Source organism: Hyperolius riggenbachi, chromosome 2 (genome assembly GCF_040937935.1).
Source record: "Hyperolius riggenbachi isolate aHypRig1 chromosome 2, aHypRig1.pri, whole genome shotgun sequence".
Classification (NCBI taxonomy): domain Eukaryota; kingdom Metazoa; phylum Chordata; class Amphibia; order Anura; family Hyperoliidae; genus Hyperolius; species Hyperolius riggenbachi.
Genome location: NC_090647.1, coordinates 301,297,676 through 301,319,834, shown reverse-complemented (window position 1 = coordinate 301,319,834; position 22,159 = coordinate 301,297,676). Strand labels below are relative to the sequence as shown.

General features: G+C 47.0%; 44 non-coding genes across 44 annotated transcripts; all 44 read right to left on the bottom strand.

Moving 5' to 3' along the window:
• Positions 1–257: 257 nt before the first annotated feature.
• TRNAI-AAU (transfer RNA isoleucine (anticodon AAU)) lies at positions 258–331 on the bottom strand. The gene has a single exon. It is a non-coding gene; the product is annotated as a tRNA-Ile (tRNA).
• A 121-nt stretch (positions 332–452) lies between these two features.
• On the bottom strand, positions 453–524 carry TRNAD-GUC (transfer RNA aspartic acid (anticodon GUC)). The gene has a single exon. It is a non-coding gene; the product is annotated as a tRNA-Asp (tRNA).
• Positions 525–1,194: 670 nt separating this feature from the next.
• TRNAI-AAU (transfer RNA isoleucine (anticodon AAU)) lies at positions 1,195–1,268 on the bottom strand. The gene has a single exon. It is a non-coding gene; the product is annotated as a tRNA-Ile (tRNA).
• Positions 1,269–1,389: 121 nt separating this feature from the next.
• On the bottom strand, positions 1,390–1,461 carry TRNAD-GUC (transfer RNA aspartic acid (anticodon GUC)). Its single transcript has one exon. It is a non-coding gene; the product is annotated as a tRNA-Asp (tRNA).
• Positions 1,462–2,143: 682 nt separating this feature from the next.
• TRNAI-AAU (transfer RNA isoleucine (anticodon AAU)) lies at positions 2,144–2,217 on the bottom strand. Its single transcript has one exon. It is a non-coding gene; the product is annotated as a tRNA-Ile (tRNA).
• Positions 2,218–2,338: 121 nt separating this feature from the next.
• Positions 2,339–2,410, bottom strand: TRNAD-GUC (transfer RNA aspartic acid (anticodon GUC)). The gene has a single exon. It is a non-coding gene; the product is annotated as a tRNA-Asp (tRNA).
• Positions 2,411–3,092: 682 nt separating this feature from the next.
• On the bottom strand, positions 3,093–3,166 carry TRNAI-AAU (transfer RNA isoleucine (anticodon AAU)). Its single transcript has one exon. It is a non-coding gene; the product is annotated as a tRNA-Ile (tRNA).
• Positions 3,167–3,287: 121 nt separating this feature from the next.
• On the bottom strand, positions 3,288–3,359 carry TRNAD-GUC (transfer RNA aspartic acid (anticodon GUC)). The gene has a single exon. It is a non-coding gene; the product is annotated as a tRNA-Asp (tRNA).
• A 682-nt stretch (positions 3,360–4,041) lies between these two features.
• Positions 4,042–4,115, bottom strand: TRNAI-AAU (transfer RNA isoleucine (anticodon AAU)). The gene has a single exon. It is a non-coding gene; the product is annotated as a tRNA-Ile (tRNA).
• Positions 4,116–4,236: 121 nt separating this feature from the next.
• On the bottom strand, positions 4,237–4,308 carry TRNAD-GUC (transfer RNA aspartic acid (anticodon GUC)). Its single transcript has one exon. It is a non-coding gene; the product is annotated as a tRNA-Asp (tRNA).
• Positions 4,309–4,990: 682 nt separating this feature from the next.
• On the bottom strand, positions 4,991–5,064 carry TRNAI-AAU (transfer RNA isoleucine (anticodon AAU)). The gene has a single exon. It is a non-coding gene; the product is annotated as a tRNA-Ile (tRNA).
• Positions 5,065–5,185: 121 nt separating this feature from the next.
• TRNAD-GUC (transfer RNA aspartic acid (anticodon GUC)) lies at positions 5,186–5,257 on the bottom strand. The gene has a single exon. It is a non-coding gene; the product is annotated as a tRNA-Asp (tRNA).
• A 682-nt stretch (positions 5,258–5,939) lies between these two features.
• On the bottom strand, positions 5,940–6,013 carry TRNAI-AAU (transfer RNA isoleucine (anticodon AAU)). The gene has a single exon. It is a non-coding gene; the product is annotated as a tRNA-Ile (tRNA).
• A 121-nt stretch (positions 6,014–6,134) lies between these two features.
• TRNAD-GUC (transfer RNA aspartic acid (anticodon GUC)) lies at positions 6,135–6,206 on the bottom strand. The gene has a single exon. It is a non-coding gene; the product is annotated as a tRNA-Asp (tRNA).
• A 670-nt stretch (positions 6,207–6,876) lies between these two features.
• Positions 6,877–6,950, bottom strand: TRNAI-AAU (transfer RNA isoleucine (anticodon AAU)). The gene has a single exon. It is a non-coding gene; the product is annotated as a tRNA-Ile (tRNA).
• A 121-nt stretch (positions 6,951–7,071) lies between these two features.
• Positions 7,072–7,143, bottom strand: TRNAD-GUC (transfer RNA aspartic acid (anticodon GUC)). The gene has a single exon. It is a non-coding gene; the product is annotated as a tRNA-Asp (tRNA).
• A 682-nt stretch (positions 7,144–7,825) lies between these two features.
• Positions 7,826–7,899, bottom strand: TRNAI-AAU (transfer RNA isoleucine (anticodon AAU)). Its single transcript has one exon. It is a non-coding gene; the product is annotated as a tRNA-Ile (tRNA).
• A 121-nt stretch (positions 7,900–8,020) lies between these two features.
• TRNAD-GUC (transfer RNA aspartic acid (anticodon GUC)) lies at positions 8,021–8,092 on the bottom strand. The gene has a single exon. It is a non-coding gene; the product is annotated as a tRNA-Asp (tRNA).
• A 682-nt stretch (positions 8,093–8,774) lies between these two features.
• Positions 8,775–8,848, bottom strand: TRNAI-AAU (transfer RNA isoleucine (anticodon AAU)). The gene has a single exon. It is a non-coding gene; the product is annotated as a tRNA-Ile (tRNA).
• A 121-nt stretch (positions 8,849–8,969) lies between these two features.
• Positions 8,970–9,041, bottom strand: TRNAD-GUC (transfer RNA aspartic acid (anticodon GUC)). The gene has a single exon. It is a non-coding gene; the product is annotated as a tRNA-Asp (tRNA).
• A 682-nt stretch (positions 9,042–9,723) lies between these two features.
• TRNAI-AAU (transfer RNA isoleucine (anticodon AAU)) lies at positions 9,724–9,797 on the bottom strand. The gene has a single exon. It is a non-coding gene; the product is annotated as a tRNA-Ile (tRNA).
• A 121-nt stretch (positions 9,798–9,918) lies between these two features.
• Positions 9,919–9,990, bottom strand: TRNAD-GUC (transfer RNA aspartic acid (anticodon GUC)). The gene has a single exon. It is a non-coding gene; the product is annotated as a tRNA-Asp (tRNA).
• A 682-nt stretch (positions 9,991–10,672) lies between these two features.
• TRNAI-AAU (transfer RNA isoleucine (anticodon AAU)) lies at positions 10,673–10,746 on the bottom strand. Its single transcript has one exon. It is a non-coding gene; the product is annotated as a tRNA-Ile (tRNA).
• Positions 10,747–10,867: 121 nt separating this feature from the next.
• On the bottom strand, positions 10,868–10,939 carry TRNAD-GUC (transfer RNA aspartic acid (anticodon GUC)). Its single transcript has one exon. It is a non-coding gene; the product is annotated as a tRNA-Asp (tRNA).
• Positions 10,940–11,621: 682 nt separating this feature from the next.
• On the bottom strand, positions 11,622–11,695 carry TRNAI-AAU (transfer RNA isoleucine (anticodon AAU)). The gene has a single exon. It is a non-coding gene; the product is annotated as a tRNA-Ile (tRNA).
• A 121-nt stretch (positions 11,696–11,816) lies between these two features.
• TRNAD-GUC (transfer RNA aspartic acid (anticodon GUC)) lies at positions 11,817–11,888 on the bottom strand. Its single transcript has one exon. It is a non-coding gene; the product is annotated as a tRNA-Asp (tRNA).
• A 682-nt stretch (positions 11,889–12,570) lies between these two features.
• TRNAI-AAU (transfer RNA isoleucine (anticodon AAU)) lies at positions 12,571–12,644 on the bottom strand. Its single transcript has one exon. It is a non-coding gene; the product is annotated as a tRNA-Ile (tRNA).
• Positions 12,645–12,765: 121 nt separating this feature from the next.
• Positions 12,766–12,837, bottom strand: TRNAD-GUC (transfer RNA aspartic acid (anticodon GUC)). The gene has a single exon. It is a non-coding gene; the product is annotated as a tRNA-Asp (tRNA).
• A 682-nt stretch (positions 12,838–13,519) lies between these two features.
• Positions 13,520–13,593, bottom strand: TRNAI-AAU (transfer RNA isoleucine (anticodon AAU)). The gene has a single exon. It is a non-coding gene; the product is annotated as a tRNA-Ile (tRNA).
• A 121-nt stretch (positions 13,594–13,714) lies between these two features.
• Positions 13,715–13,786, bottom strand: TRNAD-GUC (transfer RNA aspartic acid (anticodon GUC)). Its single transcript has one exon. It is a non-coding gene; the product is annotated as a tRNA-Asp (tRNA).
• A 682-nt stretch (positions 13,787–14,468) lies between these two features.
• TRNAI-AAU (transfer RNA isoleucine (anticodon AAU)) lies at positions 14,469–14,542 on the bottom strand. The gene has a single exon. It is a non-coding gene; the product is annotated as a tRNA-Ile (tRNA).
• A 121-nt stretch (positions 14,543–14,663) lies between these two features.
• TRNAD-GUC (transfer RNA aspartic acid (anticodon GUC)) lies at positions 14,664–14,735 on the bottom strand. Its single transcript has one exon. It is a non-coding gene; the product is annotated as a tRNA-Asp (tRNA).
• A 682-nt stretch (positions 14,736–15,417) lies between these two features.
• TRNAI-AAU (transfer RNA isoleucine (anticodon AAU)) lies at positions 15,418–15,491 on the bottom strand. Its single transcript has one exon. It is a non-coding gene; the product is annotated as a tRNA-Ile (tRNA).
• Positions 15,492–15,612: 121 nt separating this feature from the next.
• TRNAD-GUC (transfer RNA aspartic acid (anticodon GUC)) lies at positions 15,613–15,684 on the bottom strand. The gene has a single exon. It is a non-coding gene; the product is annotated as a tRNA-Asp (tRNA).
• Positions 15,685–16,366: 682 nt separating this feature from the next.
• Positions 16,367–16,440, bottom strand: TRNAI-AAU (transfer RNA isoleucine (anticodon AAU)). The gene has a single exon. It is a non-coding gene; the product is annotated as a tRNA-Ile (tRNA).
• A 121-nt stretch (positions 16,441–16,561) lies between these two features.
• Positions 16,562–16,634, bottom strand: TRNAD-GUC (transfer RNA aspartic acid (anticodon GUC)). The gene has a single exon. It is a non-coding gene; the product is annotated as a tRNA-Asp (tRNA).
• Positions 16,635–17,316: 682 nt separating this feature from the next.
• On the bottom strand, positions 17,317–17,390 carry TRNAI-AAU (transfer RNA isoleucine (anticodon AAU)). The gene has a single exon. It is a non-coding gene; the product is annotated as a tRNA-Ile (tRNA).
• Positions 17,391–17,511: 121 nt separating this feature from the next.
• TRNAD-GUC (transfer RNA aspartic acid (anticodon GUC)) lies at positions 17,512–17,583 on the bottom strand. Its single transcript has one exon. It is a non-coding gene; the product is annotated as a tRNA-Asp (tRNA).
• Positions 17,584–18,265: 682 nt separating this feature from the next.
• On the bottom strand, positions 18,266–18,339 carry TRNAI-AAU (transfer RNA isoleucine (anticodon AAU)). Its single transcript has one exon. It is a non-coding gene; the product is annotated as a tRNA-Ile (tRNA).
• A 121-nt stretch (positions 18,340–18,460) lies between these two features.
• Positions 18,461–18,532, bottom strand: TRNAD-GUC (transfer RNA aspartic acid (anticodon GUC)). Its single transcript has one exon. It is a non-coding gene; the product is annotated as a tRNA-Asp (tRNA).
• Positions 18,533–20,583: 2,051 nt separating this feature from the next.
• TRNAI-AAU (transfer RNA isoleucine (anticodon AAU)) lies at positions 20,584–20,657 on the bottom strand. The gene has a single exon. It is a non-coding gene; the product is annotated as a tRNA-Ile (tRNA).
• A 121-nt stretch (positions 20,658–20,778) lies between these two features.
• TRNAD-GUC (transfer RNA aspartic acid (anticodon GUC)) lies at positions 20,779–20,850 on the bottom strand. The gene has a single exon. It is a non-coding gene; the product is annotated as a tRNA-Asp (tRNA).
• A 682-nt stretch (positions 20,851–21,532) lies between these two features.
• On the bottom strand, positions 21,533–21,606 carry TRNAI-AAU (transfer RNA isoleucine (anticodon AAU)). The gene has a single exon. It is a non-coding gene; the product is annotated as a tRNA-Ile (tRNA).
• Positions 21,607–21,727: 121 nt separating this feature from the next.
• On the bottom strand, positions 21,728–21,799 carry TRNAD-GUC (transfer RNA aspartic acid (anticodon GUC)). Its single transcript has one exon. It is a non-coding gene; the product is annotated as a tRNA-Asp (tRNA).
• Positions 21,800–22,159: the final 360 nt, after the last annotated feature.

Genomic DNA, 22,159 nt, shown 5'->3' with positions numbered 1-22,159 from the left:
GAAAGAAAAAGCAGTTGGCAAAGTTGTATGCAAAGTAGGTAACTGTTTTTGCATGCCATGTAAAAGGACATTTCCAATGAGGGGGGAGTGCGATTTCATCTCCTTGAAACCATGACAACAGTCCTGGGTGTACAGAGGGCTCGCTGCCTTTAGCAGAGTCAACTGATGGAAAGAGGGTCAGTGATCTCCAGTGCAGAAGCAACGACTGCTTTCACAGTGCCCAGACAGGCAGAGTGAAAAGTCTAAGCACACACCTGTGGCCCGTACGGGGATCAAACCCGCGACCTTGGCGTTATTAGCACCACGCTCTAACCAACTGAGCTAACCGGCCATGGCACTGCGAGTCTCCACCACCAGCAAGGGGGCTGGAAAATGTTAGTGAAAGGGCTGAACAAACGTTATTCCTAGGCTAGACACATGGAGATAAACAAAGTTTAAGAAGCAAAAGCTGCCTCCCCGTCGGGGAATTGAACCCCGGTCTCCCGCGTGACAGGCGGGGATACTGACCACTATACTAACGAGGATAACCCTGGGCTTTGTCCTCTCAAGAACACAGAGATGGACAAAACCAACCAACTAGCAAATTCAAAGGCTACTCTTCAAAAGCACCTCCCACAGTCTTTCCAGTTCAGGTTTCCTTTAAACTGTATCTTCAGTCACAGAAGTAGGGCAGTAGTGCTTTCCATGTAGCCAGGCTGGAATCCAGTAGCCAATTACAACTAGTAGTGATTTGTTTCCATAAATCCTGAAATGATCTTTTTGCTCACTACCTTTCCTAACGGTCACCGAGGCCACATTCTGTCCTGAATGTGGCCTCTAGGGTTTGTTTGGTTTTGCTTTTGGGTAGAGGTTATTCTGTGAAATAGATTGTGTTTCAATTTTGTGTTAGGTGCAAAAGACAAGCAACGGTATTTCCATACAGCTGAAAGGAGAGCAGCAGTATTGCTGGGAAAGAAAAAGCAGTTGGCAAAGTTGGTAACTGTTTTTGCATGCCATGTAAAAGGACATTTCCAATGAGGGGGGAGTGCGATTTCATCTCCTTGAAACCATGACAACAGTCCTGGGTGTACAGAGGGCTCGCTGCCTTTAGCAGAGTCAACTGATGGAAAGAGGGTCAGTGATCTCCAGTGCAGAAGCAATGACTGCTTTCACAGTGCCCAGACAGGCAGAGTGAAAAGTCTAAGCGCACACCTGTGGCCCGTACAGGGATCGAACCCGCGACCTTCGCATTATTAGCACCACGCTCTAACCAACTGAGCTAACCGGCCATGGCACTGCGAGTCTCCACCACCAGCAAGGGGGCTGGAAAATGTTAGTGAAAGGGCTGAACAAACGTTATTCCTAGGCTAGACACATGGAGATAAACAAAGTTTAAGAAGCAAAAGCTGCCTCCCCGTCGGGGAATTGAACCCCGGTCTCCCGCGTGACAGGCGGGGATACTGACCACTATACTAACGAGGATAACCCTGGGCTTTGTCCTCTCAAGAACACAGAGATGGACCAAACCAACCAACTAGCAAATTCAAAGGCTACTCTTCAAAAGCACCTCCCACAGTCTTTCCAGTTCAGGTTTCCTTTAAACTGTATCTTCAGTCACAGAAGTAGGGCAGTAGTGCTTTCCATGTAGCCAGGCTGGAATCCAGTAGCCAATTACAACTAGTAGTGATTTGTTTCCATAAATCCTGAAATGATCTTTTTGCTCACTACCTTTCCTAACGGTCACCGAGGCCACATTCTGTCCTGAATGTGGCCTCTAGGGTTTGTTTGGTTTTGCTTTTGGGTAGAGGTTATTCTGTGAAATAGATTGTGTTTCAATTTTGTGTTAGGTGCAAAAGACAAGCAACGGTATTTCCATACAGCTGAAAGGAGAGCAGCAGTATTGCTGGGAAAGAAAAAGCAGTTGGCAAAGTTGTATGCAAAGTAGGTAACTGTTTTTGCATGCCATGTAAAAGGACATTTCCAATGAGGGGGGAGTGCGATTTCATCTCCTTGAAACCATGACAACAGTCCTGGGTGTACAGAGGGCTCGCTGCCTTTAGCAGAGTCAACTGATGGAAAGAGGGTCAGTGATCTCCAGTGCAGAAGCAACGACTGCTTTCACAGTGCCCAGACAGGCAGAGTGAAAAGTCTAAGCGCACACCTGTGGCCCGTACGGGGATCGAACCCGCGACCTTGGCGTTATTAGCACCACGCTCTAACCAACTGAGCTAACCGGCCATGGCACTGTGAGTCTCCGCCACCAGCAAGGGGGCTGGAAAATGTTAGTGAAAGGGCTGAACAAACGTTATTCCTAGGCTAGACACATGGAGATAAACAAAGTTTAAGAAGCAAAAGCTGCCTCCCCGTCGGGGAATTGAACCCCGGTCTCCCGCGTGACAGGCAGGGATACTGACCACTATACTAACGAGGATAACCCTGGGCTTTGTCCTCTCAAGAACACAGAGATGGACAAAACCAACCAACTAGCAAATTCAAAGGCTACTCTTCAAAAGCACCTCCCACAGTCTTTCCAGTTCAGGTTTCCTTTAAACTGTATCTTCAGTCACAGAAGTAGGGCAGTAGTGCTTTCCATGTAGCCAGTCTGGAATCCAGTAGCCAATTACAACTAGTAGTGATTTGTTTCCATAAATCCTGAAATGATCTTTTTGCTCACTACCTTTCCTAACGGTCACCGAGGCCACATTCTGTCCTGAATGTGGCCTCTAGGGTTTGTTTGGTTTTGCTTTTGGGTAGAGGTTATTCTGTGAAATAGATTGTGTTTCAATTTTGTGTTAGGTGCAAAAGACAAGCAACGGTATTTCCATACAGCTGAAAGGAGAGCAGCAGTATTGCTGGGAAAGAAAAAGCAGTTGGCAAAGTTGTATGCAAAGTAGGTAACTGTGTTTGCATGCCATGTAAAAGGACATTTCCAATGAGGGGGGAGTGCGATTTCATCTCCTTGAAACCATGACAACAGTCCTGGGTGTACAGAGGGCTCGCTGCCTTTAGCAGAGTCAACTGATGGAAAGAGGGTCAGTGATCTCCAGTGCAGAAGCAACGACTGCTTTCACAGTGCCCAGACAGGCAGAGTGAAAAGTCTAAGCGCACACCTGTGGCCCATACGGGGATCGAACCCGCGACCTTGGCGTTATTAGCACCACGCTCTAACCAACTGAGCTAACCGGCCATGGCACTGTGAGTCTCCACCACCAGCAAGGGGGCTGGAAAATGTTAGTGAAAGGGCTGAACAAACGTTATTCCTAGGCTAGACACATGGAGATAAACAAAGTTTAAGAAGCAAAAGCTGCCTCCCCGTCGGGGAATTGAACCCCGGTCTCCCGCGTGACAGGCAGGGATACTGACCACTATACTAACGAGGATAACCCTGGGCTTTGTCCTCTCAAGAACACAGAGATGGACAAAACCAACCAACTAGCAAATTCAAAGGCTACTCTTCAAAAGCACCTCCCACAGTCTTTCCAGTTCAGGTTTCCTTTAAACTGTATCTTCAGTCACAGAAGTAGGGCAGTAGTGCTTTCCATGTAGCCAGGCTGGAATCCAGTAGCCAATTACAACTAGTAGTGATTTGTTTCCATAAATCCTGAAATGATCTTTTTGCTCACTACCTTTCCTAACGGTCACCGAGGCCACATTCTGTCCTGAATGTGGCCTCTAGGGTTTGTTTGGTTTTGCTTTTGGGTAGAGGTTATTCTGTGAAATAGATTGTGTTTCAATTTTGTGTTAGGTGCAAAAGACAAGCAACGGTATTTCCATACAGCTGAAAGGAGAGCAGCAGTATTGCTGGGAAAGAAAAAGCAGTTGGCAAAGTTGTATGCAAAGTAGGTAACTGTTTTTGCATGCCATGTAAAAGGACATTTCCAATGAGGGGGGAGTGCGATTTCATCTCCTTGAAACCATGACAACAGTCCTGGGTGTACAGAGGGCTCGCTGCCTTTAGCAGAGTCAACTGATGGAAAGAGGGTCAGTGATCTCCAGTGCAGAAGCAACGACTGCTTTCACAGTGCCCAGACAGGCAGAGTGAAAAGTCTAAGCGCACACCTGTGGCCCGTACAGGGATCAAACCCGCGACCTTGGCGTTATTAGCACCACGCTCTAACCAACTGAGCTAACCGGCCATGGCACTGTGAGTCTCCACCACCAGCAAGGGGGCTGGAAAATGTTAGTGAAAGGGCTGAACAAACGTTATTCCTAGGCTAGACACATGGAGATAAACAAAGTTTAAGAAGCAAAAGCTGCCTCCCCGTCGGGGAATTGAACCCCGGTCTCCCGCGTGACAGGCAGGGATACTGACCACTATACTAACGAGGATAACCCTGGGCTTTGTCCTCTCAAGAACACAGAGATGGACAAAACCAACCAACTAGCAAATTCAAAGGCTACTCTTCAAAAGCACCTCCCACAGTCTTTCCAGTTCAGGTTTCCTTTAAACTGTATCTTCAGTCACAGAAGTAGGGCAGTAGTGCTTTCCATGTAGCCAGGCTGGAATCCAGTAGCCAATTACAACTAGTAGTGATTTGTTTCCATAAATCCTGAAATGATCTTTTTGCTCACTACCTTTCCTAACGGTCACCGAGGCCACATTCTGTCCTGAATGTGGCCTCTAGGGTTTGTTTGGTTTTGCTTTTGGGTAGAGGTTATTCTGTGAAATAGATTGTGTTTCAATTTTGTGTTAGGTGCAAAAGACAAGCAACGGTATTTCCATACAGCTGAAAGGAGAGCAGCAGTATTGCTGGGAAAGAAAAAGCAGTTGGCAAAGTTGTATGCAAAGTAGGTAACTGTTTTTGCATGCCATGTAAAAGGACATTTCCAATGAGGGGGGAGTGCGATTTCATCTCCTTGAAACCATGACAACAGTCCTGGGTGTACAGAGGGCTCGCTGCCTTTAGCAGAGTCAACTGATGGAAAGAGGGTCAGTGATCTCCAGTGCAGAAGCAACGACTGCTTTCACAGTGCCCAGACAGGCAGAGTGAAAAGTCTAAGCGCACACCTGTGGCCCGTACGGGGATCGAACCCGCAACCTTGGCGTTATTAGCACCACGCTCTAACCAACTGAGCTAACCAGCCATGGCACTGTGAGTCTCCACCACCAGCAAGGGGGCTGGAAAATGTTAGTGAAAGGGCTGAACAAACGTTATTCCTAGGCTAGACACATGGAGATAAACAAAGTTTAAGAAGCAAAAGCTGCCTCCCCGTCGGGGAATTGAACCCCGGTCTCCCGCGTGACAGGCGGGGATACTGACCACTATACTAACGAGGATAACCCTGGGCTTTGTCCTCTCAAGAACACAGAGATGGACAAAACCAACCAACTAGCAAATTCAAAGGCTACTCTTCAAAAGCACCTCCCACAGTCTTTCCAGTTCAGGTTTCCTTTAAACTGTATCTTCAGTCACAGAAGTAGGGCAGTAGTGCTTTCCATGTAGCCAGGCTGGAATCCAGTAGCCAATTACAACTAGTAGTGATTTGTTTCCATAAATCCTGAAATGATCTTTTTGCTCACTACCTTTCCTAACGGTCACCGAGGCCACATTCTTTCCTGAATGTGGCCTCTAGGGTTTGTTTGGTTTTGCTTTTGGGTAGAGGTTATTCTGTGAAATAGATTGTGTTTCAATTTTGTGTTAGGTGCAAAAGACAAGCAACGGTATTTCCATACAGCTGAAAGGAGAGCAGCAGTATTGCTGGGAAAGAAAAAGCAGTTGGCAAAGTTGTATGCAAAGTAGGTAACTGTTTTTGCATGCCATGTAAAAGGACATTTCCAATGAGGGGGGAGTGCGATTTCATCTCCTTGAAACCATGACAACAGTCCTGGGTGTACAGAGGGCTCGCTGCCTTTAGCAGAGTCAACTGATGGAAAGAGGGTCAGTGATCTCCAGTGCAGAAGCAACGACTGCTTTCACAGTGCCCAGACAGGCAGAGTGAAAAGTCTAAGCACACACCTGTGGCCCGTACGGGGATCAAACCCGCGACCTTGGCGTTATTAGCACCACGCTCTAACCAACTGAGCTAACCGGCCATGGCACTGCGAGTCTCCACCACCAGCAAGGGGGCTGGAAAATGTTAGTGAAAGGGCTGAACAAACGTTATTCCTAGGCTAGACACATGGAGATAAACAAAGTTTAAGAAGCAAAAGCTGCCTCCCCGTCGGGGAATTGAACCCCGGTCTCCCGCGTGACAGGCGGGGATACTGACCACTATACTAACGAGGATAACCCTGGGCTTTGTCCTCTCAAGAACACAGAGATGGACAAAACCAACCAACTAGCAAATTCAAAGGCTACTCTTCAAAAGCACCTCCCACAGTCTTTCCAGTTCAGGTTTCCTTTAAACTGTATCTTCAGTCACAGAAGTAGGGCAGTAGTGCTTTCCATGTAGCCAGGCTGGAATCCAGTAGCCAATTACAACTAGTAGTGATTTGTTTCCATAAATCCTGAAATGATCTTTTTGCTCACTACCTTTCCTAACGGTCACCGAGGCCACATTCTGTCCTGAATGTGGCCTCTAGGGTTTGTTTGGTTTTGCTTTTGGGTAGAGGTTATTCTGTGAAATAGATTGTGTTTCAATTTTGTGTTAGGTGCAAAAGACAAGCAACGGTATTTCCATACAGCTGAAAGGAGAGCAGCAGTATTGCTGGGAAAGAAAAAGCAGTTGGCAAAGTTGGTAACTGTTTTTGCATGCCATGTAAAAGGACATTTCCAATGAGGGGGGAGTGCGATTTCATCTCCTTGAAACCATGACAACAGTCCTGGGTGTACAGAGGGCTCGCTGCCTTTAGCAGAGTCAACTGATGGAAAGAGGGTCAGTGATCTCCAGTGCAGAAGCAATGACTGCTTTCACAGTGCCCAGACAGGCAGAGTGAAAAGTCTAAGCGCACACCTGTGGCCCGTACAGGGATCGAACCCGCGACCTTCGCATTATTAGCACCACGCTCTAACCAACTGAGCTAACCGGCCATGGCACTGCGAGTCTCCACCACCAGCAAGGGGGCTGGAAAATGTTAGTGAAAGGGCTGAACAAACGTTATTCCTAGGCTAGACACATGGAGATAAACAAAGTTTAAGAAGCAAAAGCTGCCTCCCCGTCGGGGAATTGAACCCCGGTCTCCCGCGTGACAGGCGGGGATACTGACCACTATACTAACGAGGATAACCCTGGGCTTTGTCCTCTCAAGAACACAGAGATGGACCAAACCAACCAACTAGCAAATTCAAAGGCTACTCTTCAAAAGCACCTCCCACAGTCTTTCCAGTTCAGGTTTCCTTTAAACTGTATCTTCAGTCACAGAAGTAGGGCAGTAGTGCTTTCCATGTAGCCAGGCTGGAATCCAGTAGCCAATTACAACTAGTAGTGATTTGTTTCCATAAATCCTGAAATGATCTTTTTGCTCACTACCTTTCCTAACGGTCACCGAGGCCACATTCTGTACTGAATGTGGCCTCTAGGGTTTGTTTGGTTTTGCTTTTGGGTAGAGGTTATTCTGTGAAATAGATTGTGTTTCAATTTTGTGTTAGGTGCAAAAGACAAGCAACGGTATTTCCATACAGCTGAAAGGAGAGCAACAGTATTGCTGGGAAAGAAAAAGCAGTTGGCAAAGTTGTATGCAAAGTAGGTAACTGTTTTTGCATGCCATGTAAAAGGACATTTCCAATGAGGGGGGAGTGCGATTTCATCTCCTTGAAACCATGACAACAGTCCTGGGTGTACAGAGGGCTCGCTGCCTTTAGCAGAGTCAACTGATGGAAAGAGGGTCAGTGATCTCCAGTGCAGAAGCAACGACTGCTTTCACAGTGCCCAGACAGGCAGAGTGAAAAGTCTAAGCGCACACTTGTGGCCCGTACGGGGATCGAACCCACGACCTTGGCGTTATTAGCACCACGCTCTAACCAACTGAGCTAACCTGCCATGGCACTGCGAGTCTCCACCACCAGCAAGGGGGCTGGAAAATGTTAGTGAAAGGGCTGAACAAACGTTATTCCTAGGCTAGACACATGGAGATAAACAAAGTTTAAGAAGCAAAAGCTGCCTCCCCGTCGGGGAATTGAACCCCGGTCTCCCGCGTGACAGGCGGGGATACTGACCACTATACTAACGAGGATAACCCTGGGCTTTGTCCTCTCAAGAACACAGAGATGGACAAAACCAACCAACTAGCAAATTCAAAGGCTACTCTTCAAAAGCACCTCCCACAGTCTTTCCAGTTCAGGTTTCCTTTAAACTGTATCTTCAGTCACAGAAGTAGGGCAGTAGTGCTTTCCATGTAGCCAGGCTGGAATCCAGTAGCCAATTACAACTAGTAGTGGTTTGTTTCCATAAATCCTGAAATGATCTTTTTGCTCACTACCTTTCCTAACGGTCACCGAGGCCACATTCTGTCCTGAATGTGGCCTCTAGGGTTTGTTTGGTTTTGCTTTTGGGTAGAGGTTATTCTGTGAAATAGATTGTGTTTCAATTTTGTGTTAGGTGCAAAAGACAAGCAACGGTATTTCCATACAGCTGAAAGGAGAGCAGCAGTATTGCTGGGAAAGAAAAAGCAGTTGGCAAAGTTGTATGCAAAGTAGGTAACTGTTTTTGCATGCCATGTAAAAGGACATTTCCAATGAGGGGGGAGTGCGATTTCATCTCCTTGAAACCATGACAACAGTCCTGGGTGTACAGAGGGCTCGCTGCCTTTAGCAGAGTCAACTGATGGAAAGAGGGTCAGTGATCTCCAGTGCAGAAGCAACGACTGCTTTCACAGCGCCCAGACAGGCAGAGTGAAAAGTCTAAGCGCACACCAGTGGCCCGTACGGGGATCGAACCCGTGACCTTGGCATTATTAGCACCACGCTCTAACCAACTGAGCTAACCGGCCATGGCACTGCGAGTCTCCACCACCAGCAAGGGGGCTGGAAAATGTTAGTGAAAGGGCTGAACAAACGTTATTCCTAGGCTAGACACATGGAGATAAACAAAGTTTAAGAAGCAAAAGCTGCCTCCCCGTCGGGGAATTGAACCCCGGTCTCCCGCGTGACAGGCGGGGATACTGACCACTATACTAACGAGGATAACCCTAGGCTTTGTCCTCTCAAGAACACAGAGATGGACAAAACCAACCAACTAGCAAATTCAAAGGCTACTCTTCAAAAGCACCTCCCACAGTCTTTCCAGTTCAGGTTTCCTTTAAACTGTATCTTCAGTCACAGAAGTAGGGCAGTAGTGCTTTCCATGTAGCCAGGCTGGAATCCAGTAGCCAATTACAACTAGTAGTGATTTGTTTCCATAAATCCTGAAATGATCTTTTTGCTCACTACCTTTCCTAACGGTCACCGAGGCCACATTCTGTCCTGAATGTGGCCTCTAGGGTTTGTTTGGTTTTGCTTTTGGGTAGAGGTTATTCTGTGAAATAGATTGTGTTTCAATTTTGTGTTAGGTGCAAAAGACAAGCAACGGTATTTCCATACAGCTGAAAGGAGAGCAGCAGTATTGCTGGGAAAGAAAAAGCAGTTGGCAAAGTTGTATGCAAAGTAGGTAACTGTTTTTGCATGCCATGTAAAAGGACATTTCCAATGAGGGGGGAGTGCGATTTCATCTCCTTGAAACCATGACAACAGTCCTGGGTGTACAGAGGGCTCGCTGCCTTTAGCAGAGTCAACTGATGGAAAGAGGGTCAGTGATCTCCAGTGCAGAAGCAACGACTGCTTTCACAGTGCCCAGACAGGCAGAGTGAAAAGTCTAAGCGCACACCTGTGGCCCGTACGGGGATCGAACCCGCGACCTTGGCGTTATTAGCACCACGCTCTAACCAACTGAGCTAACCGGCCATGGCACTGCGAGTCTCCACCACCAGCAAGGGGGCTGGAAAATGTTAGTGAAAGGGCTGAACAAACGTTATTCCTAGGCTAGACACATGGAGATAAACAAAGTTTAAGAAGCAAAAGCTGCCTCCCCGTCGGGGAATTGAACCCCGGTCTCCCACGTGACAGGCGGGGATACTGACCACTATACTAACGAGGATAACCCTGGGCTTTGTCCTCTCAAGAACACAGAGATGGACAAAACCAACCAACTAGCAAATTCAAAGGCTACTCTTCAAAAGCACCTCCCACAGTCTTTCCAGTTCAGGTTTCCTTTAAACTGTATCTTCAGTCACAGAAGTAGGGCAGTAGTGCTTTCCATGTAGCCAGGCTGGAATCCAGTAGCCAATTACAACTAGTAGTGATTTGTTTCCATAAATCCTGAAATGATCTTTTTGCTCACTACCTTTCCTAACGGTCACCGAGGCCACATTCTGTCCTGAATGTGGCCTCTAGGGTTTGTTTGGTTTTGCTTTTGGGTAGAGGTTATTCTGTGAAATAGATTGTGTTTCAATTTTGTGTTAGGTGCAAAAGACAAGCAACGGTATTTCCATACAGCTGAAAGGAGAGCAGCAGTATTGCTGGGAAAGAAAAAGCAGTTGGCAAAGTTGTATGCAAAGTAGGTAACTGTTTTTGCATGCCATGTAAAAGGACATTTCCAATGAGGGGGGAGTGCGATTTCATCTCCTTGAAACCATGACAACAGTCCTGGGTGTACAGAGGGCTCGCTGCCTTTAGCAGAGTCAACTGATGGAAAGAGGGTCAGTGATCTCCAGTGCAGAAGCAACGACTGCTTTCACAGTGCCCAGACAGGCAGAGTGAAAAGTCTAAGCGCACACCTGTGGCCTGTACGGGGATCGAACCCGCAACCTTGGCGTTATTAGCACCACGCTCTAACCAACTGAGCTAACCGGCCATGGCACTGTGAGTCTCCACCACCAGCAAGGGGGCTGGAAAATGTTAGTGAAAGGGCTGAACAAACGTTATTCCTAGGCTAGACACATGGAGATAAACAAAGTTTAAGAAGCAAAAGCTGCCTCCCCGTCGGGGAATTGAACCCCGGTCTCCCGCGTGACAGGCGGGGATACTGACCACTATACTAACGAGGATAACCCTGGGCTTTGTCCTCTCAAGAACACAGAGATGGACAAAACCAACCAACTAGCAAATTCAAAGGCTACTCTTCAAAAGCACCTCCCACAGTCTTTCCAGTTCAGGTTTCCTTTAAACTGTATCTTCAGTCACAGAAGTAGGGCAGTAGTGCTTTCCATGTAGCCAGGCTGGAATCCAGTAGCCAATTACAACTAGTAGTGATTTGTTTCCATAAATCCTGAAATGATCTTTTTGCTCACTACCTTTCCTAACGGTCACCGAGGCCACATTCTTTCCTGAATGTGGCCTCTAGGGTTTGTTTGGTTTTGCTTTTGGGTAGAGGTTATTCTGTGAAATAGATTGTGTTTCAATTTTGTGTTAGGTGCAAAAGACAAGCAACGGTATTTCCATACAGCTGAAAGGAGAGCAGCAGTATTGCTGGGAAAGAAAAAGCAGTTGGCAAAGTTGTATGCAAAGTAGGTAACTGTTTTTGCATGCCATGTAAAAGGACATTTCCAATGAGGGGGGAGTGCGATTTCATCTCCTTGAAACCATGACAACAGTCCTGGGTGTACAGAGGGCTCGCTGCCTTTAGCAGAGTCAACTGATGGAAAGAGGGTCAGTGATCTCCAGTGCAGAAGCAACGACTGCTTTCACAGTGCCCAGACAGGCAGAGTGAAAAGTCTAAGCACACACCTGTGGCCCGTACAGGGATCGAACCCGCGACCTTCGCGTTATTAGCACCACGCTCTAACCAACTGAGCTAACCGGCCATGGCACTGCGAGTCTCCACCACCAGCAAGGGGGCTGGAAAATGTTAGTGAAAGGGCTGAACAAACGATATTCCTAGGCTAGACACATGGAGATAAACAAAGTTTAAGAAGCAAAAGCTGCCTCCCCGTCGGGGAATTGAACCCCGGTCTCCCGCGTGACAGGCGGGGATACTGACCACTATACTAACGAGGATAACCCTGGGCTTTGTCCTCTCAAGAACACAGAGATGGACCAAACCAACCAACTAGCAAATTCAAAGGCTACTCTTCAAAAGCACCTCCCACAGTCTTTCCAGTTCAGGTTTCCTTTAAACTGTATCTTCAGTCACAGAAGTAGGGCAGTAGTGCTTTCCATGTAGCCAGGCTGGAATCCAGTAGCCAATTACAACTAGTAGTGGTTTGTTTCCATAAATCCTGAAATGATCTTTTTGCTCACTACCTTTCCTAACGGTCACCGAGGCCACATTCTGTCCTGAATGTGGCCTCTAGGGTTTGTTTGGTTTTGCTTTTGGGTAGAGGTTATTCTGTGAAATAGATTGTGTTTCAATTTTGTGTTAGGTGCAAAAGACAAGCAACGGTATTTCCATACAGCTGAAAGGAGAGCAGCAGTATTGCTGGGAAAGAAAAAGCAGTTGGCAAAGTTGTATGCAAAGTAGGTAACTGTTTTTGCATGCCATGTAAAAGGACATTTCCAATGAGGGGGGAGTGCGATTTCATCTCCTTGAAACCATGACAACAGTCCTGGGTGTACAGAGGGCTCGCTGCCTTTAGCAGAGTCAACTGATGGAAAGAGGGTCAGTGATCTCCAGTGCAGAAGCAACGACTGCTTTCACAGTGCCCAGACAGGCAGAGTAAAAAGTCTAAGCGCACACCTGTGGCCCGTACGGGGATCGAACCCGTGACCTTGGCATTATTAGCACCACGCTCTAACCAACTGAGCTAACCGGCCATGGCACTGCGAGTCTCCACCACCAGCAAGGGGGCTGGAAAATGTTAGTGAAAGGGCTGAACAAACGTTATTCCTAGGCTAGACACATGGAGATAAACAAAGTTTAAGAAGCAAAAGCTGCCTCCCCGTCGGGGAATTGAACCCCGGTCTCCCGCGTGACAGGCGGGGATACTGACCACTATACTAACGAGGATAACCCTAGGCTTTGTCCTCTCAAGAACTCAGAGATGGACAAAACCAACCAACTAGCAAATTCAAAGGCTACTCTTCAAAAGCACCTCCCACAGTCTTTCCAGTTCAGGTTTCCTTTAAACTGTATCTTCAGTCACAGAAGTAGGGCAGTAGTGCTTTCCATGTAGCCAGGCTGGAATCCAGTAGCCAATTACAACTAGTAGTGATTTGTTTCCATAAATCCTGAAATGATCTTTTTGCTCACTACCTTTCCTAACGGTCACCGAGGCCACATTCTGTCCTGAATGTGGCCTCTAGGGTTTGTTTGGTTTTGCTTTTGGGTAGAGGTTATTCTGTGAAATAGATTGTGTTTCAATTTTGTGTTAGGTGCAAAAGACAAGCAACGGTATTTCCATACAGCTGAAAGGAGAGCAGCAGTATTGCTGGGAAAGAAAAAGCAGTTGGCAAAGTTGTATGCAAAGTAGGTAACTGTTTTTGCATGCCATGTAAAAGGACATTTCCAATGAGGGGGGAGTGCGATTTCATCTCCTTGAAACCATGACAACAGTCCTGGGTGTACAGAGGGCTCGCTGCCTTTAGCAGAGTCAACTGATGGAAAGAGGGTCAGTGATCTCCAGTGCAGAAGCAACGACTGCTTTCACAGTGCCCAGACAGGCAGAGTGAAAAGTCTAAGCGCACACCTGTGGCCCGTACGGGGATCGAACCCGCGACCTTGGCGTTATTAGCACCACGCTCTAACCAACTGAGCTAACCGGCCATGGCACTGTGAGTCTCCACCACCAGCAAGGGGGCTGGAAAATGTTAGTGAAAGGGCTGAACAAACGTTATTCCTAGGCTAGACACATGGAGATAAACAAAGTTTAAGAAGCAAAAGCTGCCTCCCCGTCGGGGAATTGAACCCCGGTCTCCCGCGTGACAGGCGGGGATACTGACCACTATACTAACGAGGATAACCCTGGGCTTTGTCCTCTCAAGAACACAGAGATGGACAAAACCAACCAACTAGCAAATTCAAAGGCTACTCTTCAAAAGCACCTCCCACAGTCTTTCCAGTTCAGGTTTCCTTTAAACTGTATCTTCAGTCACAGAAGTAGGGCAGTAGTGCTTTCCATGTAGCCAGGCTGGAATCCAGTAGCCAATTACAACTAGTAGTGATTTGTTTCCATAAATCCTGAAATGATCTTTTTGCTCACTACCTTTCCTAACGGTCACCGAGGCCACATTCTGTCCTGAATGTGGCCTCTAGGGTTTGTTTGGTTTTGCTTTTGGGTAGAGGTTATTCTGTGAAATAGATTGTGTTTCAATTTTGTGTTAGGTGCAAAAGACAAGCAACGGTATTTCCATACAGCTGAAAGGAGAGCAGCAGTATTGCTGGGAAAGAAAAAGCAGTTGGCAAAGTTGTATGCAAAGTAGGTAACTGTTTTTGCATGCCATGTAAAAGGACATTTCCAATGAGGGGGGAGTGCGATTTCATCTCCTTGAAACCATGACAACAGTCCTGGGTGTACAGAGGGCTCGCTGCCTTTAGCAGAGTCAACTGATGGAAAGAGGGTCAGTGATCTCCAGTGCAGAAGCAACGACTGCTTTCACAGCGCCCAGACAGGCAGAGTGAAAAGTCTAAGCGCACACCTGTGGCCCGTACGGGGATCGAACCCGTGACCTTGGCATTATTAGCACCACGCTCTAACCAACTGAGCTAACCGGCCATGGCACTGCGAGTCTCCACCACCAGCAAGGGGGCTGGAAAATGTTAGTGAAAGGGCTGAACAAACGTTATTCCTAGGCTAGACACATGGAGATAAACAAAGTTTAAGAAGCAAAAGCTGCCTCCCCGTCGGGGAATTGAACCCCGGTCTCCCGCGTGACAGGCGGGGATACTGACCACTATACTAACGAGGATAACCCTAGGCTTTGTCCTCTCAAGAACACAGAGATGGACAAAACCAACCAACTAGCAAATTCAAAGTCTACTCTTCAAAAGCACCTCCCACAGTCTTTCCAGTTCAGGTTTCCTTTAAACTGTATCTTCAGTCACAGAAGTAGGGCAGTAGTGCTTTCCATGTAGCCAGGCTGGAATCCAGTAGCCAATTACAACTAGTAGTGATTTGTTTCCATAAATCCTGAAATGATCTTTTTGCTCACTACCTTTCCTAACGGTCACCGAGGCCACATTCTGTCCTGAATGTGGCCTCTAGGGTTTGTTTGGTTTTGCTTTTGGGTAGAGGTTATTCTGTGAAATAGATTGTGTTTCAATTTTGTGTTAGGTGCAAAAGACAAGCAACGGTATTTCCATACAGCTGAAAGGAGAGCAGCAGTATTGCTGGGAAAGAAAAAGCAGTTGGCAAAGTTGTATGCAAAGTAGGTAACTGTTTTTGCATGCCATGTAAAAGGACATTTCCAATGAGGGGGGAGTGCGATTTCATCTCCTTGAAACCATGACAACAGTCCTAGGTGTACAGAGGGCTCGCTGCCTTTAGCAGAGTCAACTGATGGAAAGAGGGTCAGTGATCTCCAGTGCAGAAGCAACGACTGCTTTCACAGTGCCCAGACAGGCAGAGTGAAAAGTCTAAGCGCACACCTGTGGCCCGTACGGGGATCGAACCCGCGACCTTGGCGTTATTAGCACCACGCTCTAACCAACTGAGCTAACCGGCCATGGCACTGTGAGTCTCCACCACCAGCAAGGGGGCTGGAAAATGTTAGTGAAAGGGCTGAACAAACGTTATTCCTAGGCTAGACACATGGAGATAAACAAAGTTTAAGAAGCAAAAGCTGCCTCCCCGTCGGGGAATTGAACCCCGGTCTCCCGCGTGACAGGCGGGGATACTGACCACTATACTAACGAGGATAACCCTGGGCTTTGTCCTCTCAAGAACACAGAGATGGACAAAACCAACCAACTAGCAAATTCAAAGGCTACTCTTCAAAAGCACCTCCCACAGTCTTTCCAGTTCAGGTTTCCTTTAAACTGTATCTTCAGTCACAGAAGTAGGGCAGTAGTGCTTTCCATGTAGCCAGGCTGGAATCCAGTAGCCAATTACAACTAGTAGTGATTTGTTTCCATAAATCCTGAAATGATCTTTTTGCTCACTACCTTTCCTAACGGTCACCGAGGCCACATTCTGTCCTGAATGTGGCCTCTAGGGTTTGTTTGGTTTTGCTTTTGGGTAGAGGTTATTCTGTGAAATAGATTGTGTTTCAATTTTGTGTTAGGTGCAAAAGACAAGCAACTGTATTTCCATACAGCTGAAAGGAGAGCAGCAGTATTGCTGGGAAAGAAAAAGCAGTTGGCAAAGTTGTATGCAAAGTAGGTAACTGTTTTTGCATGCCATGTAAAAGGACATTTCCAATGAGGGGGGAGTGCGATTTCATCTCCTTGAAACCATGACAACAGTCCTGGGTGTACAGAGGGCTCACTGCCTTTAGCAGAGTCAACTGATGGAAAGAGGGTCAGTGATCTCCAGTGCAGAAGCAACGACTGCTTTCACAGTGCCCAGACAGGCAGAGTGAAAAGTCTAAGCGCACACCTGTGGCCCGTACGGGGATCGAACCCACGACCTTGGCGTTATTAGCACCACGCTCTAACCAACTGAGCTAACCGGCCATGGCACTGCGAGTCTCCACCACCAGCAAGGGGGCTGGAAAATGTTAGTGAAAGGGCTGAACAAACGTTATTCCTAGGCTAGACACATGGAGATAAACAAAGTTTAAGAAGCAAAAGCTGCCTCCCCGTCGGGGAATTGAACCCCGGTCTCCCGCGTGACAGGCGGGGGATACTGACCACTATACTAACGAGGATAACCCTGGGCTTTGTCCTCTCAAGAACACAGAGATGGACAAAACCAACCAACTAGCAAATTCAAAGGCTACTCTTCAAAAGCACCTCCCACAGTCTTTCCAGTTCAGGTTTCCTTTAAACTGTATCTTCAGTCACAGAAGTAGGGCAGTAGTGCTTTCCATGTAGCCAGGCTGGAATCCAGTAGCCAATTACAACTAGTAGTGATTTGTTTCCATAAATCCTGAAATGATCTGTTTGCTCACTACCTTTCCTAACGGTCACCGAGGCCACATTCTGTCCTGAATGTGGCCTCTAGGGTTTGTTTGGTTTTGCTTTTGGGTAGAGGTTATTCTGTGAAATAGATTGTGTTTCAATTTTGTGTTAGGTGCAAAAGACAAGCAACGGTATTTCCATACAGCTGAAAGGAGAGCAGCAGTATTGCTGGGAAAGAAAAAGCAGTTGGCAAAGTTGTATGCAAAGTAGGTAACTGTTTTTGCATGCCATGTAAAAGGACATTTCCAATGAGGGGGGAGTGCGATTTCATCTCCTTGAAACCATGACAACAGTCCTGGGTGTACAGAGGGCTCGCTGCCTTTAGCAGAGTCAACTGATGGAAAGAGGGTCAGTGATCTCCAGTGCAGAAGCAACGACTGCTTTCACAGTGCCCAGACAGGCAGAGTGAAAAGTCTAAGCGCACACCTGTGGCCCGTACGGGGATCGAACCCGCGACCTTGGCATTATTAGCACCACGCTCTAACCAACTGAGCTAACCGGCCATGGCACTGCGAGTCTCCACCACCAGCAAGGGGGCTGGAAAATGTTAGTGAAAGGGCTGAACAAACGTTATTCCTAGGCTAGACACATGGAGATAAACAAAGTTTAAGAAGCAAAAGCTGCCTCCCCGTTGGGGAATTGAACCCCGGTCTCCCGCGTGACAGGCGGGGATACTGACCACTATACTAACGAGGATAACCCTGGGCTTTGTCCTCTCAAGAACACAGAGATGGACAAAACCAACCAACTAGCAAATTCAAAGGCTACTCTTCAAAAGCACCTCCCACAGTCTTTCCAGTTCAGGTTTCCTTTAAACTGTATCTTCAGTCACAGAAGTAGGGCAGTAGTGCTTTCCATGTAGCCAGGCTGGAATCCAGTAGCCAATTACAACTAGTAGTGATTTGTTTCCATAAATCCTGAAATGATCTTTTTGCTCACTACCTTTCCTAACGGTCACCGAGGCCACATTCTGTCCTGAATGTGGCCTCTAGGGTTTGTTTGGTTTTGCTTTTGGGTAGAGGTTATTCTGTGAAATAGATTGTGTTTCAATTTTGTGTTAGGTGCAAAAGACAAGCAACGGTATTTCCATACAGCTGAAAGGAGAGCAGCAGTATTGCTGGGAAAGAAAAAGCAGTTGGCAAAGTTGTATGCAAAGTAGGTAACTGTTTTTGCATGCCATGTAAAAGGACATTTCCAATGAGGGGGGAGTGCGATTTCATCTCCTTGAAACCATGACAACAGTCCTGGGTGTACAGAGGGTTCGCTGCCTTTAGCAGAGTCAACTGATGGAAAGAGGGTCAGTGATCTCCAGTGCAGAAGCAACGACTGCTTTCACAGTGCCCAGACAGGCAGAGTGAAAAGTCTAAGCGCACACCTGTGGCCCGTACGGGGATCGAACCCACGACCTTGGCGTTATTAGCACCACGCTCTAACCAACTGAGCTAACCGGCCATGGCACTGTGAGTCTCCCCCACCAGCAAGGGGGCTGGAAAATGTTAGTGAAAGGGCTGAACAAACGTTATTCCTAGGCTAGACACATGGAGATAAACAAAGTTTAAGAAGCAAAAGCTGCCTCCCCGTCAGGGAATTGAACCCCGGTCTCCCGCGTGACAGGCGGGGATACTGACCACTATACTAACGAGGATAACCCTGGGCTTTGTCCTCTCAAGAACACAGAGATGGACAAAAACAACCAACTAGCAAATTCAAAGGCTACTCTTCAAAAGCACCTCCCACAGTCTTTCCAGCTCAGGTTTCCTTTAAACTGTATCTTCAGTCACAGAAGTAGGGCAGTAGTGCTTTCCATGTAGCCAGGCTGGAATCCAGTAGCCAATTACAACTAGTAGTGATTTGTTTCCATAAATCCTGAAATGATCTTTTTGCTCACTACTGTGACGAACATTACGGAAAAGCCGTGCGCTAGCGCCATCGACTTTCGCATAATCGTGCACAGTTCCTGTCAGTCTTGGGTAATTACACAATAGATGTCAATTTCCCTCTCTCTTACTGAGTACAGTAACCTCCCCCACATCCTGTTGAGGTCAGGAAAGAATTCACAAGTGGCCAGACCACCTGGGGGAGCAGCATTTGGTCACATAGCTCATGTTCCACCAAACCAGCTGAAACTGGTTGAACTTCAAATTTCCCTCCAAGCTCATAGCTTCACACAATGAGAACCTTTACTTTATTAATAATTCAAGATGGGTTTGGCACAGAAAGACAACAAACACATTTCCTGATGCCCAGAAATCAGTTCTATAATTCACATGAATTATCATTCTCTAGCTATCAGGAATCAATTGAGAAACCGCTTTATCCGGCATGCGTAGAGCAAATTCGTTAGACTAGGCGTGTATAGTCTCATTTAATACAGAGTCGCATGCTGCTTATGAATATGGTCTCGGATCTGCGATGCACCCATCTGGGGCGGAATTACACAAATTATTAATAATTGGTACATTCCTTGCTCCAAGTCTGTGGGTGGTAACCGGACTGCTAGGAGGTAACCCTGCCTCAAACACACCTATTTTCCAGGTAGTGACCGCCCCAAAACTCTGGTCAGTAAAAAGCGTTTGCAAGGAACTCCACCCAGTTCTTCAATTTACATCGACTAGGGAAGTCCAGACATGTGCTCACGGAAGAACCGGGCGCATGTTGTGTACAAAGGACTTTCAAGCTGAATGCCTACGTTTAAACTGGACTATTTTCTTCATGCTTCAAATGGACTGCTCAGCTAACTAAGTAAGAACTTTCTGTTTTATTCCTTTTATTTTTAAGCTCTGTGTTTTATAAGTTAATAGGTGTATATAACTGTATGTAATGCATTTGTGTTATTAAACGTTTAAAAATCGTTTAGCGGTTATGACCTGTTGCTGAACATACACAATCGTACCTATTCTCCTGAACTCGCTACCCTGTGTTTAATAGAAGTATACATTTATAACCCGTATGCGAGAACCCGGCCCAGACATAACGATCTGGCCCAGATTCTTGCATACTGCTAGGGGTTACTAAAGTGTTCTCGAAGTCCTAGTAAAATTACAGTAGCGGGCTGTGTAACTCGCTTGGTGGCAGATCTTTGAATTGTATATGTGCGTGGAGTGATTCGGTTGGTATCAGAACGCTCCCTTCGCGAGTCAGTTCATCAAATTGCGAATGCGGGTTACCCTTCGTGATGAACAAATGACCGTGTAAGAGGATTTCTGACGCTGATCGATTTACCCCATCCGCAGACCGGCCTAGCGGTCTGTGACAACTACCTTTCCTAACGGTCACCGAGGCCACATTCTGTCCTGAATGTGGCCTCTAGGGTTTGTTTGGTTTTGCTTTTGGGTAGAGGTTATTCTGTGAAATAGATTGTGTTTCAATTTTGTGTTAGGTGCAAAAGACAAGCAACGGTATTTCCATACAGCTGAAAGGAGAGCAGCAGTATTGCTGGGAAAGAAAAAGCAGTTGGCAAAGTTGTATGCAAAGTAGGTAACTGTTTTTGCATGCCATGTAAAAGGACATTTCCAATGAGGGGGGAGTGCGATTTCATCTCCTTGAAACCATGACAACAGTCCTGGGTGTACAGAGGGCTCGCTGCCTTTAGCAGAGTCAACTGATGGAAAGAGGGTCAGTGATCTCCAGTGCAGAAGCAACGACTGCTTTCACAGTGCCCAGACAGGCAGAGTGAAAAGTCTAAGCGCACACCTGTGGCCCGTACGGGGATCGAACCCGCAACCTTGGCGTTATTAGCACCACGCTCTAACCAACTGAGCTAACCGGCCATGGCACTGTGAGTCTCCACCACCAGCAAGGGGGCTGGAAAATGTTAGTGAAAGGGCTGAACAAACGTTATTCCTAGGCTAGACACATGGAGATAAACAAAGTTTAAGAAGCAAAAGCTGCCTCCCTGTCGGGGAATTGAACCCCGGTCTCCCGCGTGACAGGCGGGGATACTGACCACTATACTAACGAGGATAACCCTGGGCTTTGTCCTCTCAAGAACACAGAGATGGACAAAACCAACCAACTAGCAAATTCAAAGGCTACTCTTCAAAAGCACCTCCCACAGTCTTTCCAGTTCAGGTTTCCTTTAAACTGTATCTTCAGTCACAGAAGTAGGGCAGTAGTGCTTTCCATGTAGCCAGGCTGGAATCCAGTAGCCAATTACAACTAGTAGTGATTTGTTTCCATAAATCCTGAAATGATCTTTTTGCTCACTACCTTTCCTAACGGTCACCGAGGCCACATTCTGTCCTGAATGTGGCCTCTAGGGTTTGTTTGGTTTTGCTTTTGGGTAGAGGTTATTCTGTGAAATAGATTGTGTTTCAATTTTGTGTTAGGTGCAAAAGACAAGCAACGGTATTTCCATACAGCTGAAAGGAGAGCAGCAGTATTGCTGGGAAAGAAAAAGCAGTTGGCAAAGTTGTATGCAAAGTAGGTAACTGTTTTTGCATGCCATGTAAAAGGACATTTCCAATGAGGGGGGAGTGCGATTTCATCTCCTTGAAACCATGACAACAGTCCTGGGTGTACAGAGGGCTCGCTGCCTTTAGCAGAGTCAACTGATGGAAAGAGGGTCAGTGATCTCCAGTGCGGAAGCAACGACTGCTTTCACAGTGCCCAGACAGGCAGAGTGAAAAGTCTAAGCGCACACCTGTGGCCCGTACGGGGATCGAACCCGCGACCTTGGCGTTATTAGCACCACGCTCTAACCAACTGAGCTAACCGGCCATGGCACTGTGAGTCTCCACCACCAGCAAGGGGGCTGGAAAATGTTAGTGAAAGGGCTGAACAAACGTTATTCCTAGGCTAGACACATGGAGATAAACAAAGTTTAAAAAGCAAAAGCTGCCTCCCCGTCGGGGAATTGAACCCCGGTCTCCCGCGTGACAGGCGGGGATAGTGACCACTATACTAACGAGGATAACCCTGGGCTTTGTCCTCTCAAGAACACAGAGATGGACAAAACCAACCAACTAGCAAATTCAAAGGCTACTCTTCAAAAGCACCTCCCACAGTCTTTCCAGTTCAGGTTTCCTTTAAACTGTATCTTCAGTCACAGAAGTAGGGCAGTAGTGCTTTCCATGTAGCCAGGCTGGAATCCAGTAGCCAATTACAACTAGTAGTGATTTGTTTCCATAAATCCTGAAATGATCTTTTTGCTCACTACCTTTCCTAACGGTCACCGAGGCCACATTCTGTCCTGAATGTGGCCTCTAGGGTTTGTTTGGTTTTGCTTTTGGGTAGAGGTTATTCTGTGAAATAGATTGTGTTTCAATTTTGT